General features: G+C 38.5%; 1 protein-coding gene across 3 annotated transcripts in view; it reads left to right on the top strand.

The window, feature by feature from the left end:
* The window catches only part of KCNIP4 (potassium voltage-gated channel interacting protein 4), a 1191601-nt gene that overhangs the window by 373831 nt on the left and 805343 nt on the right, over positions 1–12427 (top strand). The window lies entirely within an intron of this gene.

Below are 12427 nucleotides of genomic sequence, written 5' to 3'. Positions count from 1 at the left end.
TCAAGTGAGTATAAGCTCTGAAGAAATTAGCATATTAACTTAAGATAATTATAATCATAGCACTTCAACTGTTATTAATTCAAGGGTTAGAGAAAATATATTATTGAAGAAAGTAATAATTTGATAAAATGAATAATCAAAATTAAACTTTGAAGTCTTCTAAATTTTTTTTAAATTTTGGTAAATTACTAATCAGAGATTTATAATTCATCTCTGAGATATATTTCCAGAAACAACTTTGAGCAGCATTTCAAATAATTCTGAGTGCATTAAGCAATTTTAGGACTTTGCTTTTTAGTCAGTGTGCAAGCCAGGTATAATGTTTCTACTTTGGTATTCAAAACTTTCCAAGGATTTTGTATTATTTTCAGTCAGAGGACATCCATAATCTAACACATTAGGCCAGTTCCTGTGAGAGATAAAATCAAAAAATTCAGTGGTTTAACCAAGTAGCAGTTTATTTTCTTGCTTATCTATAGACCAAAAGTTTACCCAGTTAAATAGCTCTCCTACAAGTGATGGCTCAGGAATTGCAGCTCCTTCTGTCTGTGGCTCCACCATCTTCAGAAAGTGATTCTCCAGGCCCTTCTACAGGTCACCTGCATTGGAAGATCTCAGGCAGGAGATTTTTTTTTTTTTTAACATCTTTATTGGAGTATAATTGCTTTACAATGGTGTGTTAGTTTCTGCTTTACAACAAATTAAGTCAGTTATATATATACATATGTTCCCATATCTCTTCCCTCTTGCATCTCCCTCCCTCCCACCCTCCCTATCCCATCCCTCTAGGCGGTCACAAAGCACTGAGCTGATCTCCCTGTGCTATGTGGCTGCTTCCCACTAGCTATCTGCCTTACGTTTGGTAGTGTATATATGTCCATGCCTCTCTCTCGCTTTGTCACAGCTTACCCTTCTCCCTCCCCATATACTCAACTCCATTCTCTAGTAGGTCTGTGTCTTTATTCCTGTCTTACCACTAGGTTCTTCATGACATTTTTTTTCTTAAATTCCATATATATGTGTTAGCATATGGTATTTGTCTTTCTCTTTCTGACTTACTTCACTCTGTATGACAGACTCTAGGTCTATCCACCTCATTACAAATAGCTCAATTTCGTTTCTTTTTATGGCTGAGTAATATTCCATTGTATATATGTGCCACATCTTCTTTATCCATTCATCCAATGATGGACACTTAGGTTGTTTCCATCTCCAGGCTATTGTAAATAGAGCTGCAATGAACATTTTGGCACATGACTCTTTTTGAATTATGATTTTCTCAGGGTATATGCCCAGTAGTGGGATTGCTGGGTCATATGGTAGTTCTCTTTGTAGTTTTTAAAGAAACCTCCATACTGTTCTCCACAGTGGCTGTATCAATTTACATTCCCACCAACAGTGCAAGAGGGTTCCTTTTCTCCACACCTTCTCCAGCATTTATTGTTTCTAGATTTTTTGATGATGGCCATTCTGACTGGTGTGAGATGATATCTCATTGCAGTTTTGATTTGCATTTCTCTAATGATTAGTGATGTTGAGCATTCTTTCATGTGTTTGTTGGCAGTCTGTATATCTTCTTTGGAGAAATGTCTATTTAGGTTTTTTGCCCATTTTTGGATTGGGTTGTTTGTTTTTTTGTTATTAAGCTGCATGAGCTGCTTATAAATTTTGGAGATTAATCCTTTGTCGGTTGCTTCATTTGCAAATATTTCCTCCCATTCTGAGGGTTGTCTTTTGGTCTTGTTTATGGTTTCCTTTGCTGTGGAAAAGCTTTGAAGTTTCATTAGGTCCCATTTGTTTATTTTTGTTTTTATTTCCATTTCTCTAGGAGGTGGGTCAAAAAGGATCTTGCTGTGATTTATGTCATAGAGTGTCCTGCCTATGTTTTCCTCTAAGAGTTTGATAGTTTCCGGCCTTACATTTAGGTCTTTAATCCATTTTGAGCTCATTTTTGTGTATGGTGTTAGGGAGTGATCTAATCTCATAATTTACATGTACCTGTCCAGTTTTCCCAGCACCACTTACTGAAGAGGCTGTCCTTTCTTCACTGTACGTTCCTGCCTCCTTTATCAAAGATAAGCTGACCATATGTGCGTGGGTTTATCTCTGGGCTTTCTATCCTGTTCCATTGATCTATCTTTCTGTTTTTGTGCCAGTACCATACTGTCTTGATTACTGTAGCTTTGTAGTATACTCTGAAGTCCGGGAGCCTGATTCCTCCAGCTCCGTTTTTCGTTCTCAAGATTGCTTTGGCTATTCGGGGTCTTTTGTGCTTCCATACAAATTGTGAAATTTTTTTCTTCTGGTTCTGTGAAAAATACCAGTGGTAGTTTGATAGGGATTGCATTGAATCTGTAGATTGCTTTGGGTAGTAGAGTCATTTTCACAATGTTGATTCTTCCAACCCAAGAACATGGTATATCTCTCCATCTATTTGTATCGTCTTTAATTTCTTTCATCAGTGTCTTATAATTTTCTGCATACAGGTCTTTTTTCTCCTTAGGTAGGTTTATTCCTAGATATTTTATTCTTTTTGTTGCAATGGTAAATGGGAGTGTTTTCTTGATTTCACTTTCAGATTTTTCATCATTACTGTATAGGAATGCCAGATATTTCTGTGCATTAATGTTGTATCCTGCTACTTTACCAAATTCATTAGTTCTAGTAGTTTTCTGGTAGCATCTTTAGGATTCTCTATGTATAGTATCATGTCATCTGCAAACAGTGACAGCTCTACTTCTTCTTTTCCGATTTGGATTCCTTTTATTTCCTTTTCTTCTCTGATTGCTGTGGCTAAAACTTCCAAAACTATGCAGAATAAGAGTGGTGAGAGTGGGCAACCTTCTCTTTTTCCTGATCTTAGTGGAAATGCTTTCAGTTTTTCACCATTGACGATGATGTTGGCTGTGGGTCTGCCATATATGGCCTTTATTATGTTGAGCAAAGTTTCCTCTATGCCTACTTTCTGCAGGGTTTTTATCATAAATGGGTGTTGAATTTTGTCGAAAGCTTTCTCTGCATCTATTGAGACGATCATATGGTTTTTCTCCTTCAATTTGTTATTGTGGCATATCACATTGATTGATTTGCGTATATTGAAGAATCCTTGCATTCCTGGAATAAACCCCACTTGATCATGGTGTATGATCCGTTTAATGTGCTGTTGGATTCTGTTTGCTAGTATTTTGTTGAGGATTTTTGCATCTATGCTCATCAGTGATATTGGCCTGTAGTTTTCTTTCTTTGTGACATCCTTGTCTCGTTTTGGTATCAGGGTGATGGTGGCCTCGTAGAAGGAATTTGGGAGTGTTCCTCCCTCTGCTATATTTTGGAACAGTTTGAGAAGGATAGGTATTAGCTCTTCTCTAAATGTTTGATAGAATTCGCCTGTGAAGCCATCTGGTCCTGGGCTTTTGTTTGTTGGAAGATTTTTAATCACAGTTTCAATTTCATTGCTTGTGATTGCTCTGTTCGTATTTTCTATTTCTTCCTGATTCAGTCTTGGCAGGTTGTGCATTTCTAAGAATTTGTCCATTTCTTCCTGGTTGTCCATTTTATTGGCATAGAGTTGCTTGTAGTAATCTCTCATGATCTTTTGTATTTCTGCAGTGTCAGTTGTTACTTCTCCTTTTTCATTTCTATTGATTTGAGTCTTCTCCCTGTTTTTCATGATGAGTCTGGCTAATGGTTTATCAATTTTGTTTATCTTCTCAACGAACCAGCTTTTAGTTTTATTGATCTTTGCTATCGTTTCCTTCATTTCTTTTTCATTTATTTCTGATCTGATTTTTATGATTTCTTTCCTTCTGCTAACTTTGGGTTTTTTTTTTTTTCTTCTTCTTCTATAACTGCTTTAGGTGCAAGGTTAGGTTGTTTATTTGAGATGTTTCCTGTTTCTTATGGTAGGATTGTACTGCTATAAACTTTCCTCTTAGAACTGCTTTTGCTGCATCCCATAGATTTTGGATTGTCTTGTCTCCATTGTCATTTGTTTCTAGGTATTTTTAAATTTCCTCTTTGATTTCTTCAGTGATCACTTCGTTATTAAGTAGTGTATTGTTTAGCCTCCATGTGTTTGTATTTTTTGCAGATCTTTTCCTGTAATTGATATCTAGTCTCATAGCGTTGTGGTCGGAAAAGATACTTGATACAATTTCAATTTTCTTAAATTTACCAAGGTGATTTGTGACCCAAGATATGATCTATCCTGGAGAATGTTCCATGAGCACTAGAGAAAAATGTGTATTCTGTTGTTTTTGGATGGAATGTCCTATAAATATCAATTAAGTCCATCTTGTTTAATGTATCATTTAAAGCTTGTGTTTCCTTATTTATTTTCTCTTTGGATGATCTGTCCATTGGTGAAAGTGGGGTGTTAAAGTCCCCTACCATGAATGTGTTACTGTCGATTTCCCCTTTTATGGCTGTTAGTATTTGCCTTATGTATTGAGGTGTTCCTATGTTGGGTGCATAAATATTTACAATTGTTATATTTTCTTCCTGGATTGATCACTTGATCATTATGTAGTGTCCTTGTCTCTTCTAATAGTCTTTATTTTAAAGTCTATTTTGTCTGATATGAGAATTGCTATTCCAGCTTTCTTTTGGTTTCCATTTGCATGAAATATCTTTTTCCATCCCCTTACTTTCAGTCTGTATGTGTCTCTAGGTCTGAAGTGGGTCTCTTGTACACAGCAAATATATGGGTCTTGTTTTTGTATCCATTCAGCCAATCTGTGTCTTTCGATGGGAGCATTTAGTCCATTTACATTCAAGGTAATTATCGGTATGTATGTTCCTATTCCCATTTTCTTAATCCTTTTGGGTTCGTTATTGTAGCTCTTTTCCTTCTCTTGTGTTTCTTGCATAGAGAAGTTCCTTTAGCAGTTGTTGTAGAGCTGGTTTGGTGGTGCTGAACTCTCTCAGCTTTTGCTTGTCTGTAAAGGTTTTAATTTCTCCATCAAATCTGAATGAGATCCTTGCTGGGAAGAGTAATCTTGGTTGCAGGTTTTTCTCCTTCATCACTTTAAATATGTCCTGTCAGTCCCTTCTGGCTTCCTGAGTTTCTGCTGAAAGATCAGCTGTTAACCTTATGGGGATTCCATTGTGTGTTATTTGTTGTTTTTCCCTTGCTGCTTTTAATATGTTTTCTTTGTATTTAATTTTGACAGTTTGATTAATATGTGTCTTGGTGTATTTCTCCTTGGATTTATACTGTATGGGCCTCTCTGTGCTTCCTGGACTTGATTATTTCCTTTCCCATATTAGGGAAGTTTTCAAGTATGATCTCTTCAAATAATTTCTCAGTCCCTTTCTTTTTCTCTTCTTCTTCTGGGACCCCTATAATTCAAATGTTGGTGCGTTTAATGTTTTCCCAGAGTTCTCTGAGACTGTCCTCAGTTCTTTTCATTCTTTATTCTGCTCTGCAGTAGTTATTTCCACTATTTTATTTTCCAGGTCACTTATCTGTTCTTCTGCCTCAGTTATTCTGCTATTGATCCCACCTAGAGTATTTTTAATGTCATTTATTGTGTTGTTCATCATTGTTTGTTTCATCTTTAGTTCTTCTAGGTCCTTGTTAAATGTTTCTTGCATTTTGTCTATTCTATTTCCAAGATTTTGGATCATCTTTACTATCATTACTCTGAATTCTTTTTCAGGTATACTGCCTATTTCGTCTTCATTTGTTAGGTCTGGTGGGTTTTTATCTTGCTCCTTTATCTGATGTGTGTTTTTCTGTCTTCTCATTTTGCTTATCTTACTGTGTTTGGGGTGTCCTTTTTGTAGGCTGCAGGTTCGTAGTTCCCGTTGTTTTCAGTGTCTGTCCCCAGTGGCTAAGGTTGGTTCAGTGGGTTGTGTAGACTTCCTGGTGGAGGGGACTAGTGCCTGTGTTCTGGTGGATGAGGCTGGATCTTGTCTTTCTGGTGGGCAGGTCCACGTCTGGTGGTGTGTTTTGGGGTGTCTGTGGACTTATTATGATTTTAGGCAGCCTCTCTGCTAATGGGTGGGGTTGTGTTCCTGTCTTGCTCGTTGTTTGGCATAGGAGGTCCAGCACTATAGCTTGCTGGTCGTTAAGTGAAGCTGGGTCTTGGTGTTGAGATGGAGATCTCTGGGAGATTTTTGCTGTTTGATATTATGTGGAGCTGGGAGGTCTCTTGTGGACCAGTGTCCTGAAGTTGGCTCTCCTACCTCAGAGGCACAGCACTGACTCCTGGCTGCAGCACCAAGAGCCTTTCATCCACATAGCTCAGAATGAAAGGGAGAAAAAGTAGAAAGATAGAATTAGTAGAAGTAGAAAGAAAGAAAGAAAGAAATGAGGGAGGGAGGGAGGAAGGAAGGAAGGAGGGAAGGAAGGAAAAAAGAAAGAAGATAAAGTAAGATAAAATAAAGTAATATAAAATATAATAAAAATATTCAAATAAAAATGATTATTAAGAGAAAACAAAAAAGAAACGGACGGATAGAACCTCGGACAAATGGTGAAAGCAAAGCTATACAAACAAAATGTCACACAGAAGCATACACATATACACTCACAAAAAGAGGAAAAGGGGAAAAAAATCATAAATCTTGCTTTCAAAGTCCACCTTCTTAATTTGGGATGATTCGTTGTCTATTCATGTATTCCACAGATGCAGGGTACATCAAATTGATTGTGGAGCTTTAATCGGCTGCTTCTGAGGCTGTTGGGAGAGCTTTCCCTTTCTTTTCTTTGTTCTCCCAGCTCCCAGGGGCTCAGCTTTGGATTTGGCCCCGCCTGTGCGTGTAAGTCGCCGGAGGGCGTCTGTTCTTCGTTCAGACAGGACGGGGTTAAAGGAGCCGCTGATTCGGGAGCTCTGGCTCACCCAGGCGGGGGGGAGGGAGGGGCACGGCGTGTGGGGCGGGCCTGCGGCGGCACAGGCCGTCGTGACGTTGCAGCAGCCTGAGGCGCGCCGCGCGTTCTCCCGTGCATTCTCCTGGCAGTGGCGAGCTGCAGAGGCTCCCGGAAAGGAGGTATGGATAGTGACCTGTGCTCGCACACAGGCTTCTTGGTGGTGGCAGCAGCAGCCTTAGCGTCTCATAACTGTTTCTGGGGTCCGCGCTGATAGCTCCTGCTCGCGCCCGTCTCTGGAGCTCCTTTAAGCAGCGCTCTTAATCCCCTCTCCTCGCGCACCAGGAAACAAAGAGGTAAGAAAAAGTCTCTTGCCTCTTCGGCAGCTCCAGACTTTTTCCCGGACTCCCTCCCGGCTAGCCGTGGCGCACTAACCCCTGCAGGCTGTGTTCACTCCGCCAACCCCAGTCCTCTCCCGGCGCTCCGACCGAAGCCCGAGCCTCAGCTCCCAGCCCCGCCCGCCCCGGCGGGTGAGCAGGGAGGCCTCTCGGGCTGGTGAGTGCTGGTCGGCCCCGATCCTCTGTGCGGGAGTCTGTCGCCGCTTTGCCCTCCGCACCCCTGTTGCTGTGCTCTCCTCTGCGGCTCCGAAGCTTTCCCCCTCCGCCACACGCAGTCTCTGCCCGCGAAGGGGCTTCTAGTGTGTGGAAACTTTTCCTCCTTCACAGCTCCCTCCCACTGGTGCAGGTCCCGTCCCTATCCGTTTGTCTCTGTTTATTGTTTTTTCCTACCCAGGTACGTGGGGGGTTTCTTGCCTTTAGGGAGGTCTGAGGTCTTCTGCCAGCGTTCAGTAGGTGTTCTGTAGGAGTTGTTCCACGTGTAGATGTGTTTCTGGTGTATCTGTGGGGAGGAAGGTGATCTCCGCTTCTTAGTCTTCCGCCATCTTCCCGGAAGCCCCAGGCAGGAGATTTTTATGATCCTTTTTGAAAGCGGCTTATGTCACCTCCATGCACATTCCCTTGGTCAGAATTCAGTAACGTGGCCACTTCTAGAAGTCTGGTGTACGCTAGACTCCATGCACAGAAGGAAGAAAAGGGTGGCATGGTGAAGAGATTGCCAGTGCTAGCTGCTCATTCTGAGGAAGGAAAGGAGCTCAAGTATATGAAACCTACATGTGCCAAGTGTGTGTGTGGGGGTGCTGATAAGCATGTTCACTCACTTTACCTCATTTAATCTTCACCACAAACTTACAAAGTAGGCAACAGCCCAAGAAACTTCTTTGTGGCACTTATTTCAACGTTTAAAAACAAGACTGTAGCTTGAGGTCTATCAGATCATTTCGTCTTGAGGTCTAGAAGCAGCATGGGCTCTGCAGCCCAACAGCCTTGATTTGCAGCCCAACTCTGCAGTTTGCTACTTATGTGACATTGGGTATGTTAATTAACCTATTTGAGTTTTAATATTTTCATTGACAGACTTAGAATATTTATATTCATTTTCCATTTTTCCTGGCACAGACTAAGTCCTCTATAAATAGAAGCTAGCATTTATTTTTTTAAAAATTACATAATTTGTGATATCTTTTGTATTATCAAAGCTATAGGTAATCATTGTATGATTAATGAAATAAATAAGACTTACTATAAACTATGACGTGAAGATCGTAATGTAAAATGTGCTTTAAGTATTTGACAATGAGCATGAGTACAGGACAGTGAGTCTAGAGACTGTTTAAATGTAGTCCCTTTTGGAAATGACAAATTGTGTACATAATAGAAAAGTTAACTTATGGCTGAATAACTGCTAAGAAGTAAGCTGTAGGGAAAAAAAGGAAAGGAAAAAGAAAGCAAGGTGTTGGACATTATTCTCTTTCAGTAGTCCAATTATTTTCTGGGTATAAGAAACTACAGAGATATATTTTCCTTCTTAAGCTCTTGAAAATCTGACCTCTAATGTAGAAAGCATTGACTTTAATTCAAGACAGAATAAGTGATTTTGCCCTAAATTTCCTATCTGAAGACTTCCAAATCATATTGGACTCTTAATTCAATAAGTATTAGATTTCTAACCTCTCATCTACTTGTTCATGTGACTCCTAATTCAAGCCCCATGGCTGTCTAACCATCACCTCCATGACTTACCTCCCTGCAGTCAGCTTGAGGGCAATACAAGCTCTGCCACTGGTGCCAGACTAAGTGTAAAACATTTACTGATTATGAAGTGTTGATGAAAGTCTTATGTACAAAGGATAAGTGAAATTATTCTAGAAGATACGTAGACAGACTTTTTAAATTGTCATATTTAATGCCACACATTATATCATTCCATTAGTTCATGAATAGTCTTACTTAAAGCAAAGGTATGTACAGAGTAAATTGATAAAAAATAGATTTAAAGAAAGTTGTTAGGTTAATAATAGTAGAGATAATTCACAGAATTCTCAGAAGTGACAAACATTTAAGGCAGAAATACTAAAAATGTTGAAGTAAGGCAAACACAGGAAGAAGAGAATGGATAGACTGGGCATAAGGCTTCCTTCTGCTTTAAAGACACTTCTTTCTGATTCCACCCTGAAATCCAGTCTTATCTTCTGTTAGTCTCCATTTATTTTATTCAGTTCCTCAAGTATATATTTTGCCTTAGACCTCTGGTTTGAGTGTTCACCTTCAGTAATTAAAGATAACCACTCTCCTTCCAATCTTGTTGCTGCTTTAATTTTTCAACTCCTGCTAGGATTACAGAATTTTATTTTATTTATAGCCCCATTTAAATTAAATTTTACCAAGTGTATAAGGATTCTGTTCCCTCAAAAGAGGAAGACCACCTTCTTTCAAATGCCCATGAAACACTGACAAGACTGATTATTTTGAGACTTACCAAAAAACCTCAGTAGATTATTTAAGCACGTAAATCATGTAGATACCATTCTCTGGTCTGCATGTAATAAAGCTGGAAATTAAAAACAAAACTGGAAAGCAGAAAGCCAGTATAACCTAGAGATTTCAAAATCCTTTCTTAAAGACACATTGATCAAAATGGAAATGAAAACAAAATTGTAAAGTTCTAGCAAATCATAATTTTAAAGATACCAGATGAACATTTTCATCAAATCTAAGACAACGTAAGTTGTGGTATGCATAGTTATTTTATGTTCGTTAAGAAGAAAGTTTCTGCCAATAAACTATGACAATTCTTTTTTTATGCCTTAGAATTTCTTCCACTGTACCGCCAACTACATTACTTAAGAGAGTGGTCCACAATTATCTGTAGAATTTTCTTCCAAGCCGTTGACATGTTTTAAAGTGCTGCTTTCTTGATCTTCTTAGAAAGTGTCCATAGAATATTTTTAATTGAAAAAATGAAGATATTCGAAACAGGAACTAAACTCACCTCTTATAGCACCAATAATGCACATAACTCAACTGGAGTGATGCCAGTAGGAACAACATGCCAGAGGCTGTGCAGGCTCTGAGAATAGCAACTATGTCAAAACTGCAGCCTGGCTGATACCCACTGGAATCTGATGAAAGTGGAGCTTAGTGTACTAATAGATACATACATTCATCCTTTGGTGAAGGCATCTCTTGATTCTAAGAAGTGTTACAAGTTGAAATGACCTTAAAAACTGTCTCAGAAATGATGAGAATGAATTTAGATAGAGCCCAACCAAGGCACTGCACCATGAAAGTTCATAGGCTGAAATACTTAATTCATTTAATTTTTCACATTTAATTTAAGTATCTAGGTTCAAACTGTTAAAAAAAAAAAAGAAACAAAAGTGAACCTAAGAAAAATGGGATTTAATAGAAAAAATCTGAAATCAATGCTTTAGAAATCAGAAAAACAGAAGAACCAACATAAATATAAAAGATAATTCTTTGGGTAAAATAAATATAAATACATATATCTAAACTACTTAAGGGAGAAAAGAGGGTGTCATGAAAACAGAAAATATGAAATAATAAGGGAGAAATAGCAACAGATAAAGGAAATGAAAATAAATTTATTTTCCCTCAATAGTAAAGTAGGGATAATTAATTTATGCTAATTCATGGGACTTCAGTGGATTAGAGTTAATATATTTAAATCTTCTGATCCTGTGCACACAGGAGGCATTCAGGTCATGGCAAATACTGCTGCTGCTGGTGATGTAAGTTTTGATGTTAGTATCACTATTATTGCTCCTACTGCTGCTGTACTTGCACTGCTAGTACTAATACTACTACTGACTGTTCCTAGTATTATTGCCCAACTAAACGGTGGTGATAATAATAACTTGTCCAGGATGCTCTTGGACCATCTGAGATGGACACCTAACCCATCTGGTTACTCCTCTGAAGTACCTGCTTCAGAGGAGAGGTCAGGGAAGATTAGCTGAAGAGAAGAGGACCATACTGAACTTTGAAATACTACTAAGAAATGGAGGAAAGGAAATGAGAAAAGAGAATGCACAAAGGCACATATAGGATGAGAAATCTTGGTGGACCCATACATTTTTCAATACTGTTGTTCTATAAAATATGCATGCAGGGTTAAAGGGAAAATGATAAGAAATGAAGTGAATGCATGAATTGGGATATATATACATTAAGATATTAAGACTGATTTTGGCACAGTTATTTTATTGTGGGTTTTTTTTGGCTTATCTACATGATATCCTATACAGAATTTTAAAATGATTTGCCCTGGATGTGTGCTTTAAATTTCTTTTGCCCTAGAGTTTGAATGCATAAATAAAAGAGGATAAATAAAAGAGACCATGGTGAATTTACTTTAAATTCTTCAGGCAGAACAAACCAAGGTTTGCTGATGTATCTAAAAAAAAAGAAAAATATATAACCATCAGATTTTGTTAAAATTAGAGATTCAAACTGGCCACAACACATCGTACCCCCAAAACACACACTTGCCAGAAAATTTCACAATTAGCAGACTCTTTTAGAAATAGATGAAGTTGTTTTAGAGTACAAGTTACATGCTTTTAAGTGAACTGGGTCTTTCAGAGAGAAGAATCTCCAGCAATCAAGATGTGAGTTATGGCAGTTTGCTCTAGTAATTACTAACTTAGGCAGTTCTAGATTAAAATTCTCTTTCTACATCTTATTTTCTATATCTATACCATCTATGTATCAAATCTATTTTAGAAAAGTTGAATAAAGAGTTGTAATAAAGTCACAATTCTGACTCTTTATTAATAAAATAGTGCACCATACATATCCTGTAAGTTTGAGGTGATAACGAGGTGTTCATGTAAGCAAAGCACTTAGCAGAGTGCTAGATAGATGTTATTAGGACTCTTACAAGTGCTTTCCCTTTCCTAAGTCATTTTGCATTTGTGTGCAAACTCCCCAGTAAGTCTTAAACATTTCAGAATTCGCAAGCTCTGGGTTTTCTTTCAGTGCAATTACCCTTCTTGTGCCCCTGAACACCTTCCAACTCTGGGCAATAAGTGGCCCTTCTGTAAGCCAGATGAGGTTTAATTTAACCAACCTGCTCAGTGCGCCCTTCCTCTCCCCACCCCCATTCTGCAGTGAAACCGATGGATGCGTGCTTCTGCTGATGAGCTTGGCTTAACACCTGCATGATATCTTGGCAAGAAAACACCAATGCACCTGCTGC

Source organism: Pseudorca crassidens, chromosome 4 (genome assembly GCF_039906515.1).
Source record: "Pseudorca crassidens isolate mPseCra1 chromosome 4, mPseCra1.hap1, whole genome shotgun sequence".
NCBI classification, from domain to species: Eukaryota; Metazoa; Chordata; class Mammalia; order Artiodactyla; family Delphinidae; genus Pseudorca; species Pseudorca crassidens.
Note: the sequence above shows the minus strand (reverse complement) of the source record. Positions and strands in the feature narration are given on the sequence as shown.